Below are 14,057 nucleotides of genomic sequence, written 5' to 3'. Positions count from 1 at the left end.
TTTATAATGTCGTTCCTATGCTTTCCATATGTTATTAGTGTACATTTGTGTAATGTCTGTAATGTGTAATATATATTAGCACCAGCTATAAAGAGTTGGAACACAAATTGACAATACCGCTTAGCCTTTAATCTATTTTGGTGGTAAGTTGTATAGATTGTAACTATTAAAGTATAATCTATGCATTTCTGGCTTCCAAAAGTGCTTTCTGTCATGAAAAAAAATGTGTGTTTGAAGATTTTGATATTTGATTGAAATCATCCTTTTTAAATGCTAGAAATCTATTCCTTAAGGGTTTTTGCAGAACTTCAGTGGTTAGGACAAAACAAAATGTGGAGTTTTACTTCTCACTTACCACACAATTCTCAAACATGTTTCTTGGTTTCTGGCATAAGCACAGAGAGCTTTGCAAACTGCGTTGTTCCAACTGGCTTCAGATTCAGACTCAAATTTATTTGGCATGGTTCACTGTGTCAGCCGCATGGCATGTGAAGCAGCAATAATGAAGGATCAGCTGCAATTTGTTCTTCTAAGCACTGACATACCTGGGAATTGGGGGGGTCTACATCCCCTTTTGAAATTTTGAGAAAATCAAAAATTTCAAATAAAGCCAGTAAAGACATATGAAAAAAAACACAGTGGTAAATGCAAACTCCCCTTAAAATGATCTCAGATTTTACCATTTTTGTCTTTGAATGGCTTATAAAATGAAGATTAAAAGCAGTGATTGCAAAATATCTTGTCATTTATCCTGCCCCTATCTAGAAAGAAGCTGTGTGATACCCACTTCTACAATTCCAACACCCTCCAAAAAAAAAATCCTGCATATGCTAACGGTTCCCAGTGAATTTGTGTGTGGGGGGAGGGGTAAATTGTATGAATAACATCAACTGTAGCATGCATCTTTGAAAAGTCATGAGCCATCACTGACAAAAATGCATAAAATACAATAAGAAACAACATACAGCCATACCCAGTGTCTATATATTTATGTTTAATACCAATAAATGCATAAGAAGTTGCAGCCTAAAACCACAGAATACTTTAAATTATGCACTACTTATTTTCTTATGTTCATATTACGCTGTGTAGTTTGAAAAATGAGAAAGTTCTACGTTGAAGGTACTTCAGGTATAATCATCTTTACAATTGGCCAAAGTGTCAGAACAGCTAAGTAAAATATAACAACTGAAATCATATCTCCTTTAAAATGTTTGACAAAAAAATTCTAGCAACTCTTTTTCATGTGACATTGATACTTCTATTTATATTCATTAACCCTGAGCCATTCTGTGACTGGTAGAGTCAACAGACGACCTCTAATGTTTGGTAAATATATGTTTTCCTGCTCTGTGGCAGGGATAAGGGCCACAGGATGAGAGGGAGGGTGGCGAAGTAAAGGGTTGGTTTCATACCACATTCATTATATAACCTTTGTTCCACAATTCCCCTATGAACTTAATATTAATCTGAAACATTAAGGGCACTCTAATGAAAAGAAATCATTCATTAATGAAAGGGTTCCTATTTGTTGATGAGCATGAAACAAATGTTTTTGAACAATAAAAAAGTTAATACAATTCTAATAATATACACAATATGTCTACAGTCGTGCAAGGTTCTCCCTTTCACACCAATTTGGGTTCAAATTAGAGTTCCACATGAAAATTTTACCACAAATTGAGAAAAAAAATAAAAATTTCTATACTATTCATTGCAGAGTGTAGGCAAGATTCAACCATATATGTATTTATATTTATTCACTTTTTTTGCATATTAAAAGTGCCCTTCTGATTGTTGATTTCTCATTAGATTTTTCACATGTAAAATGCTTATATAATGGAAACTACAGGGAAAAGTTATGAAAATCAACTTATTCAACCCCTTATTCAGTTTTGCAGGAACCCCAAAACTGGTTTCACCATCAGTGCCTGCTGGTGTATGTTTACATTATGAATCTGTAATCAAGACATCCCCATCTTGATTTCAGTGGTGGTAAGTTTCAACGTCAAGTAATGAAGAAGAGATTGGCCTATTTGTGCTTAACGTTTCTTTTATTCTTTGGCAATCTGGAAAAGGATATTATTGAAGGATTCTATTTTCTGTTGCTTGAACAGTGCTTCATTTTACATTATGAACATCACTTTTCATAATACTTGTATTCATCTCTTTTGGAGATGATCCTGTACCCACTGCTAAATCGGGTTGGAAAACTAAAAAGACATTTTCTTGGGAGGGGGTTTCTTTGTTACAACACAATATAGACAAGTGACTAGTTGTAACCTTCAATATACTTCACAAAGGATATTGTTGATATATCTCTCTGGTGGAGGAAGGTCATTCTATGTGTATGGCCACAAATCCCCCACATTTGAACACATATATGCTTGGATTTTGCTTATTTTGCATTGCTTTTTTCAGTCATCTTTGGCTAATTGCAATAATGGGCATAAATGATGACTAGATGGAAGGGACACTAACATAGAAATGCCCATGCACCAGAAAGTTAGCCTTCAACCCCAGAATTTTGGATGAGAGATAAAAAATTGACCATTTATAAGAGCTCTGCCACAGACTCTGAACAATATGTGAGCAGTGGTGGCGATTGAGTTCCAAAAATGGGGGGCAAAGACAGTATACTTCCCTTTTTAGTTAAGGTTTAGTATAGTGTGGGGGCAAAAGTGGCGGGCAACTGCCCCCCCCCCCAAATTGCCGCCACTGTATGTGAGATAATATATATGAGAGATATTTTCTTCTCCCATCATTTTCTAAGGATTTCACACACTGGGTACAGACAACAATTCCATCATGTCTAGAGGTCATATAATTGGAAAAAAAAATAATGACTAGTAACCAGAAGTTATCTCATTGTTACTATAGTGATACAATAGCATGTAGAAGTGTGATTACTTTGTCACAAGTCCAATGTTAGAAATAGGGCAAGAAGTGGCAACTGCCACCTTGGAGGCACTATGGTCACTACTTCAGCAAGTTAAGGTGTTACTGACATTTTCTAAAATTGTGTTAAATGAAGTATTTGGTATGGGTAAAATGTTACCTCCTGTCAGAAAAATGTGGAAGACTATGGCCACGGAAAAGTGTGAGAACCTTTCAGCTTTTATCTTAGCATAACATTATCTTATTTGCATTATCATATGAAAAATCCACTTAATCTTATCAAGAGGTCTGTAAGATCTTGGTAAATGAAGGGTTTGTTGTATCCTTGTTTTAAAACTAACAACTTGCCTTTGCCTTTGAAAACCTACAAGTTATCATGAGTGTAGTTAGGCAAGTGTGTTGTTCCAGAGCTATATTCTATGACAAAAGAACATTTAAAATGTCATGCTATTTAACATGAATTAATATACCACCTCATAAAATAATATCTCCTTTTTTCTTGAAGGATGTGTGGTACTTGATAAACTTGATAGTTACGTACATGTTGCACTGTTAACATTTGTGTAAATTCTTTAAATTCTTTAAATTGGAATGTTATTACAAACAGCCTAGGCATGATATATATTGTAGGGAGGTGTTACTACTAGACCAAGTTACACTCAAAATCAAGTTAAATTTTCATTCCTTTGAGGGACACTTTCTATGCCTCATGCAAATATGACATCTACATTTAATTTTGTGCCAGACAATTTCAAATGTACACTATTGTAGTCAATAGACACTGGGTACTGTTTACAGAAATAAGTTTTCTTATGCATATTATAAGATACACTTGTAAATACTGCTCTTTTCCTGGCACACTGGCACTTTTTTTTATATGTGAGGAGAATGAAACATAATAATCATTTGTAATGAAAGGAATATTAGATAAATGTACAATCGTAAATAAATATACCACATTATTTTTAGCAACAATTGATCAACTTTTCATGATTACAACTTGTATCACCATAGTACAGCGCCTAGAATAACGTAGTGTGGAAAACGGCATGGTTCTGCGCTCTCTGGCTGGTTCCACTCGAAAATGATCCGCTAGATACGCTGGTGTAGACCCCGGTGCTTGGTGTTCGATTGCTTATAATGGAAGTAAATGGGGTTTTTGCTGCAACGTCTGATTCTTTTCCTTGTAACATTTCTTTGTATCAGAAAATTGTTATGATATTTGGTACAGTAGTTGCGAAAATATTAAAGAATATTATGAACCGTCGATCATGACCTGTCCTTGAGTTTTTTATTAACAATACGGAAGAAAACATAGGTATGGATTGTAACACGTAAGATGACAATTGCTGCAAGAATTAGTATTGTGTACGCATTATCCTGAAAGGTTCATTAATATTGTCATTGTCACAAATATTATTTTTATGGAAATTCACACAGACAATACTCGTTTTTCAAAGATTGTTTTACATCCACTCGCGTGTTATTTGAACTCCATGGAATATGAAATTAAATTCTTTCGAATATCTGCATTTCGGGAAAATGACTTCATAATATGTATGCCACGAAACATTTTTTCTCCTTCATGACACTATTTCAATTTTATTAGTATACAAAAATAAACTTGTGTACACAATCCAACGTTTGATGTCCAGCCTCACATGCGATATGTTGATGCTCGTGTTGCGTTGCACATAAAACGTATTTATGTTAGTTTTCTGTGTAAATTAATGCCATTTCGTGACTGCAAATCACTCCACAAATATAACTGTTTCCATCAATTCACTTACCGCCTTTCTAGAGAAATAAATCTACACAATATATTCCAAAAACTAACTAAGCCGCATTACTTTCAAAACAAAATTAGCACCTGGGTTGATCGCACTGCCATCTACTTGTCATCGTCTTGGGGAACCAGTTTCTTGGGTCGTTTTCCACACTACGTTATTCAAGGTGCTGTAACCATAGCAAGCCAACTCAAGAACAATGAATGAATGATTTGCTTTATTTCACTTTGCTTTTCTACCACTTTTGGCTAATTGCAAAGAACAACTTATGAACAGTAGCAGAACACTTTTTCCTAGGGGTAAAGGCACTGCTTATAAGAATACTCCAAAGCTCTATACTGTACAGAGAACTATTATTTCATTCAAAATACTTCTCAATTTAAATGTAATTTAATCACATTTGTACTGTAAAGAATTATATACAAAAGGTACTATTTAAGTTTATTTTGTTTCTCTAATTTGGAAGAATGAAGAACCACCTTTAGATTTTCTGTGTGCTCCTACTTATAAAATTGAAACTGATAATGCTATAGTTGTGAAAAGACTTTTACCAAAGGTTATGTCCCTTTAGTGCTTCACTCTAGCTCTGTATCATCAAGATGAGTAACTTCCACATGAAAAAAAAGGGCAGTAAATAAAGATATCAAGCTTCAGCAGGCAGAAAAAAGAAAGAAGATACTTTACTTTAAAAGTGAGTTCAACAGAAGGAAGAAAAAGTACACCCTGAATTTGTACCTTCGTAGATATTGAGATGAGTTCTTATTTTAAGTCTCCTTTATGCACAGAAAGGTTAACCTGGACTGGACCTACAGTTTAAAGTGGGATCTGAACCACTAATGCACCTCCACTGGGTATCGAGCCCAGGACCCCTCAATTACAACCTTGGTGACAATGAAGTTCGACCAGAAAGGAATACGTGATTAAATGCACAGAGGCATAGGCGGTGGAATGGGTGACCCACAGAAGTGACGCATGTGTGTAAGAGGAGGTGTGTGAGCAGGCAAGAATCGTGATCCCAGCATGTTGCACCCAAGGCCACGTAAAGAACGAAAACGGGGAACAATACGCGTGACATTGAACTTCGACCAGGCACCAGACCCATACGGAAAATTCCAGATAGTGGCGCATTCGACGGAAGCATGACGTCAGGGACACGATAAGGGAGTCTGCCGTATATAAGCACGTGCTGTGCACCGAGGAACCGCAGTGCATCATCACCATGGCCAAGGGCAAACCTATTGACAACACCGTGAGGAGAAGAGTGGTGGAGTTGCAACGGGATGGACTCAGTGAACGGGAAATAGGGCACCAACTGAACTTACCCAAGTCAACCGTCCACTGCATCATCAAACACCACCAAAATACGGGTACTACAGAGCCAGGTAAGGCCCCCGGTCGAAAACGCCTGCTGAGCGTGCGTGACCTACGGATATTTAGGCGCTATATCCAGACCAACAATCATGTTTCTGTGGCTGAATTACGACTGTGGACTCGAGAACGCTTTCGCATTGAAGTGTCAACAAGAACCATTCGCCGTTAGCTACAGCGATGCGGTTACCGAGTGTACAAGGCGAAACGTAAACCCTTCCTTTCCATGTTGAACAAAGGCAATCGACTACGGTGGGCACGAATGTACCGGGGATCGACATTTCGGCAGTGGAACAGGGTTTTGTGGACGGACGAATCCATTTTCAATGTTGTGTACGGGAAAATATGGAAAACAGTCATTTGTCGGAAGGAGGAACAGAATGAAGCAAAATGTTATGCACGTCGGGTAGTGATGGTATGGGGATACATGACGGCATCTGGGGTTGGCCCACTACATGGCATTGTGAATGTACACGCCTATACACGCATACTGGAGCGGCATCTTCCCACAGTGCGAAGGCACCTGTTCCACAGGCGGCGTCTCATCTTTCAACACGACAATGCCAGGCCTCATACAGCACGGCTGACAAGAGAATGGTTGACTTGCGACTTGCGAACTCTGCCATGGCCACCATCCCGTCCCGACCTCTCGCCCATTGAGAATGTGTGGCGTGTTCTTAAGCGACGTGTGCAACAGAGGGGACCCACGACAGTGGCTGCTCTTATCGCCTGCCTGCAGGAGGAATGGCACCACATCGATGTGGAATACCTTGAACGACTCGTCCGCAGCATGCCCCGACACATTGCCACAGTTATTCGCCGACGGGGCGGCGTCACACCATGGTAAACAGGATCCCCTCTAACAGTGGTCGAACTTCAATGTCATGTGTAGATGGACGAAAATGTTTTATTTTGTGTGGACACCATACATTGCTGCGTTGCAGCGGAAATTTATGTTTTCCTTTGTTCCATGTAGCCTGCTGAATAAAATATGTTCAGCATATGCATGTGTTCTCCTTCTTTCACAACACACTCCTATATTTGTGACTGGTCGAACTTCATTGTCACTAAGGTTGTACAAGGTGATGATGTCACCAGGGAGGCTTGTACCCTAACAGGCAACGAAAATTTTAATGCAAATATACCATATCATCCAATGATATAATTTATAGCAGTGAAAATAGTGATAGAAAGAGTAATTGAGGGTTTAATTTTTATATTGCCGAACTGGTGCACGTTTTTAAGCTAACTGTACAACTCTTGAGGGTACTTTCCTTTATAAGATTCAAAACAAATATTTACCCATCAGCGCAACAAATAATGAATTTCTACTACTTTCTAGTAGTATAGACATACATACTGTGGTAACTACAACATGCTACCACTGAGCCAGAACTTAATTTTGCACTACACAGAACTTCTATTATGTGCATATCTAATTCTTTTATGGAGTGTTAGTGTTGTATAAGTTACTGCACGTATTTCTCGAATCAAATATACAAAAATAGAAAAAATTATCACCAACTCAATATTATAAAATTGCATAAAACCCTATCGTCCATTGTCTTGCACTCCGAAGTGATTTAGTGCAAATTGCACATATGCTAGAAATCATTTACAACCACAACCATTTCTCCTTAAGTATTTAAAAAGTGGACACCTGAACCATACTATCTGGTACCTAGTGCACATGACAGAAGGGATTCTGATAGAGACAACTTTTCATGTTTTTTTAAATCTAGACAATAAAGATCTAATAGGATGTTGTATTGTGTACAAGCCCACAGCTACAATACCGATGATATAAAACACTCTTATTGCTTCAGGAAAATTTCCTTGAGCCCACTTACTACACATACCTAAAACAAAAGTAACGTATGCTAACAGGAATGTAAGTACAGCAAAAAGTGCATGCATCGTCTTTAGCTGAAATGGTTTTATAAGTTTCTTAAAGCTTTGTGAGTATTTGGCACATGCACCACCAAGACTTACACAAATGACTAAGCAATTTGAAGACAGTCCTAAAATTCCATGCCATGATGTAAAATGTTCTTTGTTAAGGTTAATTTTGTTGACATATATTGCTCCACCTCCACACATAATTAACAGCAGTGATGTCACCTGCAAAATCCAATGAAAATCAATCTTGGCTGGCCTTGACATTTTTTTGGTAACGACTGATTCTGGTGATAATGACAGAATTCCTTGAACCATAAGAAGAAGATACTGAAACGAAGGAAAGGAAACTCTGTATTTTTGAAGTTTTAATATTATTTCATTACATTTCAAATTTAAGCATGTGTGCATCTGTGTATCATTTGGACTTGAACCATAATACAAGAATATAATATATAACCAAGTATCACATAAAAATGGCCAAACTCAAACAATGAAGCTTGGTTTTCTTTGTATTTAGATGAAGTCTACTCCTGAGCTAGGGACACTGGGATCAGGAGACAGTTTACTCCCCCTCCCTCTTTGTACTTTCAAGAAGGAATATTACCTTCACAGTTGTATTGCTGGGAGTGTTGTTTCTCCTACATTTTGATTGATTGATTGATTTGCTTTATTTTACTTTGCCTTTTGTGCCACTTTTGGCTAATTTGCGAAGATGGGGATGAATGATGATATGGATGAATGGACACTCACAAACATCCATGCCCAGACCAGCATTCGAACCGAGGACCCCTGGCATTGCAGCGCGATGTGCTAACCACTCCACCACAGGGGCCAGCTCCTACATTTTGAGTACGGCTTTAGAGACTATTCTTCTACTTCTTTTCAGGTACCTCCTAGACTGTGCTGTGGACACACAGGATCAACATCAAGAATGTAGTTGCCAGCAGGGATCTAGTCAGGAGTAGATTGTCTAACAATTAAAATTATTAGCAACTCTCTAAATATAGCTTAATCTAAACACAAGGCTGTGAAAATACGGGGCTGGGCAGAATTGTGCTGGTGCCATATGTGGGACAAGCAGTGCAAGAGCGAGACAAAAGTTGCTGGTTCCCACACACTGTGTGGCAACGTCAACCAGGATGCATTGCCTAGTTTGAGCATCAGACCAACCTCTCTCTGGAACACTTTTGTGTCACCCCTCACTTTTCGAGCAAATACTGTCAGTTTGTATCACATGGATTACAAAGACCAACTCCACAATGAGATCTCTCATTCTCTTAAACCTCCGAGCACACGAGGTTGTGCTCCAACATGGCAACACCAGCATGAACTTCTGCCACACACCTAATTGCATGGCCATGGGTTTAGTACAACCTATCCAGATTGTGCAATCAGCCTATCGCCATGAACCCATAATCAATAATGTGGGACCTATTAATATCTATGAAAATATGTTTAAGAGATGTTTCATGTTAAAGTACCTAATATTAGATCTGTGCAACATTAAGTTATCTCAATTTATCTTACTAGTGCCATAAACATTACTTAACTTTATATTCTTTGCTAGTGTTAAGTGTTATATATACATGGACAAAATAATATGAACACCCGATTACATGAGCCCCATTTTCGGAGTTGTGTGCTGACTGCACTGGTACACACGGAACACATCTTTTGTTTTCTCCGTGTCCTATGATCCCTCTGCTAGAGGTATGATCCACCATTAAGCCTATGAATGGCTTCGTGTTGTGTTGCGCTACCATTATGTCTGATCTTACAGATTTCCAATGAGGGCAAATTGTTGGTGCATCTGTAACAACGGTTGAAAAGGTAGTAGAGGTATCGCGAGGCTACTGTATCTACTGTCATGACAGCCTACAAAGTGCAAGGTAAAATGACATCTGTGAAACAGAATAGTGGCAGAAAGATGAAACTGACAAGAGAGAGACAGGAGGGCATTAAGGAGGATTGTTGGCTCTCAGAGGAAGACCACTGCAACCAAAGTGACTGCTGAGCTGAATATGCGTGTTGAGAATGCAGTGTCAACAAAAACAGTGCACCGAGAACTGCATAAACAGAATATCCATGGTAGAGCCTCTATTGCCAAATCTCTTGTAACGCAGGACAATGCCAAACGGAGACAGTAGTGGTGTCAGGAGCACAAAACCTGGACTACCGACCAGTGGTAAAGTGTGACATTTTTATGTAGTCATCCCAAGACTTGCCAAACGTCAGGGTCAATCATTCAACCGAGAAGGGGGGGGGGGAGTTGCATTCCTACATTGGTAATGATAACAGTGTTCGTGCATGACGTGTGAAGTAGAGATGGCCAAATCATTTTTTTTTCTACAGAGTGTATGATCGTAAAATAAGGGAAGATGAAACTTTAATAAATTCTACCCGAAAAAATTGAAAAATTGTTAAACCTCTCTCTCGAAATTTGGATCGCCTCCGAAATCCGGATAGTAAAATTTGCAAATCGAGATTTTTAAATTTTCGGAAATCCTGATATATTTTGCCATCCCTAGTATGAAGGTAAGATCTGCTAGGAAAAAAGTTCTGTCTGAGTATGTCTATCACCTCGAGAACAAAAATCTTGATCAGTCATTTGTAAGCATAGTAAACACAAAACAACAGGAAGTAGGTACTTCGTGTTTTGTAAAGCAAGAACATTTTTTTTTCCAAAATCAATATTTGAACCACAGGATCCAAAAAAAATTAAAAGGAGAAATACTTTGAAGGAAATACAATGGATGGATCCAGAACTACTTTTTTTTCAGTTCTTTCTAGCACTAACATTGTGGAAATTTATGCTTTTGCTTACTTATATTTTAATGTGCACCATTACTTTCATGTATTCTGCATAAGTTGTGTTGCAATGCTCTTCAATATGGTTTTTTTCTCTAAAAAAGAAAACAAAAAAAAAAAAACAAGAGCATTGCATTCTTTACAGTGCTGGACATTCTGAGAAGATTCATCTTGATGATGTCACATAGACCCTGCCGTGTTTGTAAACAAGGGGGCTGGAAAAAGGTATCTTATGACCAAAGCTTAAAAAGCGGGGGAAAAGCGGTCGAAGAACCTTGGATTCGCAGACCTGCTGCAATGACTTGGCCTGCCTGACACCATTGCACTCAACAGGAAATGTAGCAGGACAGTTGGGCCTGGGGGGGGGGGGGGGGGTAGGACTGGGCTCTACTTTCAATGGGCTAAACTTAGTGAATCTCTTGCGTATTTCTAGCTATTCTGGCTTATTTTTTACATCTTCTTTAAAATATTTAAAAAGCAATATTTTGTTAATTTTCCTTTGTCCTCGCTGCATCTCCCGATGACCGAATGCCTCGCCTCGGCTACCGACCAATAGAAACATGTCATGTGGTCCGACAAATCAACCTTCACACTATTCCCCACCAGTGGACATGCTTACGTATGGCTAACACCGGCCGAAGCATACAATCCAGACTGTCTGGTGCCAATAGTGTATGTAATGGTGTGGGTGGTCATTTCATGGCATTCACTGAGTCCTATTGTCACACTGAAAGAAGGGTAACTGCCAAGGTGTATGAAGGTATTTTAGGTGACCATGTCCATCCAATGGCGCAGGCATTGTTCCGAGCAGGGCATTCCATCTTCCAGGATGATAATGCCACCATTCATACCGCTGGCACTGTCCAAGATTGGTTTGATGAGCACAAAGATACACTTACACTTCTTCCCTGCCCTGCACAATTGCCTGATTTGAATATTATCAAGCCATTGTGGTCAGTATTGGAAACCAGGGTACGGGCCCCGTTTCCCTCCGATAGCCAATCTCAAGGAATTGGACCAGTTTCTTGTTGAGGAATGGTATAGCATCCCACTGACTACCATCCAGGATGTGTTTGCATCCATTCCCAGGAGGATTGAGGCTGTTCACAAAGCCAAAAGTGGTCCCACACCATATTAGGTGGGTGTTCATATTATTTTGTCCAACTCCTGTATAAGGGCAAGTCAAATGAAAGTGAGCCAAGCTGATGTTTTGTATGGGAAAACAAATATATTTATTCTTACAGTAGAGAAAGAGAATGATACACACACAGAAACATACATACGGTAGTTAAGACAAATACACCTCCAGCATTGAGACACTTGTTCCATTGTTGAATGAGCCAGGTAATGCCAGACTCATAAAAGTCCCTTGGTAGCTGGGTGAGAATGTCCTTACTGGTAATCATTATTTCACAGTGGCCAATGACATGTAATGATCACCATATAATGCATGCAGTGATAAATCTAGTGTTGTGACACACCTAAAAATCTCACCACATCATGCAGTTCCACTTTTGACGCATCCATTGCGCAATGGACTGGTGTTTAACATGCACCATCTCCAGCCTTGCCATGCGACCATGCACAGGATGAAAACACAGGGGCTGCTGCAACCTCCCCACCTAATGCCACGTGACTAGACATAAGGGAAGGTTGGCTCACTTTCAGCTGACTCAGCCTTATATATATATATATATATATATATATATATATAGTTATATTTTGGGCATCTGAACCAAAAGAGGTATGTATACAACCCCAGTATCATCAGCATAGCAGGCTACTGTGTTAATTTCAATTGAGCGATTAAATTGTTGTCTTTAAGTCCACTTTATGCACAGAAAGGCTAATCAGGACTGGACCTACAGTTTAAAGTAGGATCTGAACCACTATGTGCCTCCACCAGGTATTGAACCAGGGACCCCTTGATTACAAGGCGATGACGCTATCACTGCACCATCATGGAGACTGTGAATTTCGAATTGAGGCAAGGGGTGACTTGAAGAAGGCCACAAAATTATTGATTATATAGTAATTTCTAATTTCATAATGATCTGGAGTTATATTTGTATATGCACTCTTATTTATGTTAAAACAATAATATTATGGTGCCAGAGCTCATTAACCCTAGAATAAAAAACCTTTTGTGAGAAACAACCACAAAACCCTCGTAAATTTTATGACACAATTCTGTGTTTTAAAAAAAATCTTAATTTGCAACGACCCCAAATTATGTCATAGCAAAAGATTTATTATTTCTTTGCTTAATTTATGTTCATCTTTGTTTGAGCCAATGTTATTCATTCATTATATAACTTGGGCAGGGCAGAATTAACCTGTGGGCAACTGGGGCAATTGCCCCAGGGCCCCCACCAAGAGGAAGATGTTCCCAAGAGTTTAAGTGAGACTAGGTGGGCATGTAGAGCAGATGCCACAAAAGCCATAGTCCAAGGTTACGAAAAATTTAAGGAAGATCTTGTCGAAATAAGCAATGACAAAGAAGAGAAGGGTATTGTAAGAAGTGAAGCAAATGGGCTCTCACGGCAGATGTCGTCCCTGGAAATCGCATTGTTAGCCATCTTCTGGAATGACATTTTAGAGAGATTTGATGTTACGAGCAAAACACTCCAGGATCCAAGGTTAGTTCTTCAGTCTGCCAATATCATTTTGAGATCTTTAAAGAAGTTCGTAGAATAAAAAAGGAACTCGTTTTCCTAATATGAGGAGATAGCCAGAAGAAGAAGTGGCACAGAAGAGTACAATAAGGAACACTCGTGTCAGAGGGTGAGAAACGTCCGACTGAATCCTCTTGACTATGAAAATGAACCTCAAATCCACCTCTCGCCTAGTGAACATTTCAGAGTGGAAAGTTTTCTACCAGTGATTGATCAAATCACCTCATCACTCGCAGACAGGATTTTTCCCTATGAAACTGTCGCAAAGAGGTTCAGTATTCTAAATGAACTTGCAGTGGCAACTCCATCACACATTACATCTGCAGTTCGCAAGCTTGTGAGTATCTACGAGGAGGATCTGGAACCCTCCCTAGAGAATGAGCTGATACAGTTTGCACACCTAGTAAGCAGTAGCAATGTCAATCATCAGGAAGACATCCCAATGGAACTGGCTATGTATAAAATTGTATGTAAGGACCCATTCTGCAGTTCCCAATGTCAAAACTCTCTTTAGAATATATTTGGTCTTAATGGTAACAAACTGCAGCGGAGAAAGATCTTTCTCAAAAATGAAATTAGTGAAAAACAGGCTTCGTGCTGGCATGGAACAGGATCGCTTATC

This window comes from Lepisma saccharinum, chromosome 2 (genome assembly GCF_977018435.1).
Source record: "Lepisma saccharinum chromosome 2, izLepSacc3.1, whole genome shotgun sequence".
Classification (NCBI taxonomy): domain Eukaryota; kingdom Metazoa; phylum Arthropoda; class Insecta; order Zygentoma; family Lepismatidae; genus Lepisma; species Lepisma saccharinum.
The sequence above is the reverse complement of the archived record's forward strand: the minus strand, read 5'-3'. Positions refer to the sequence as shown.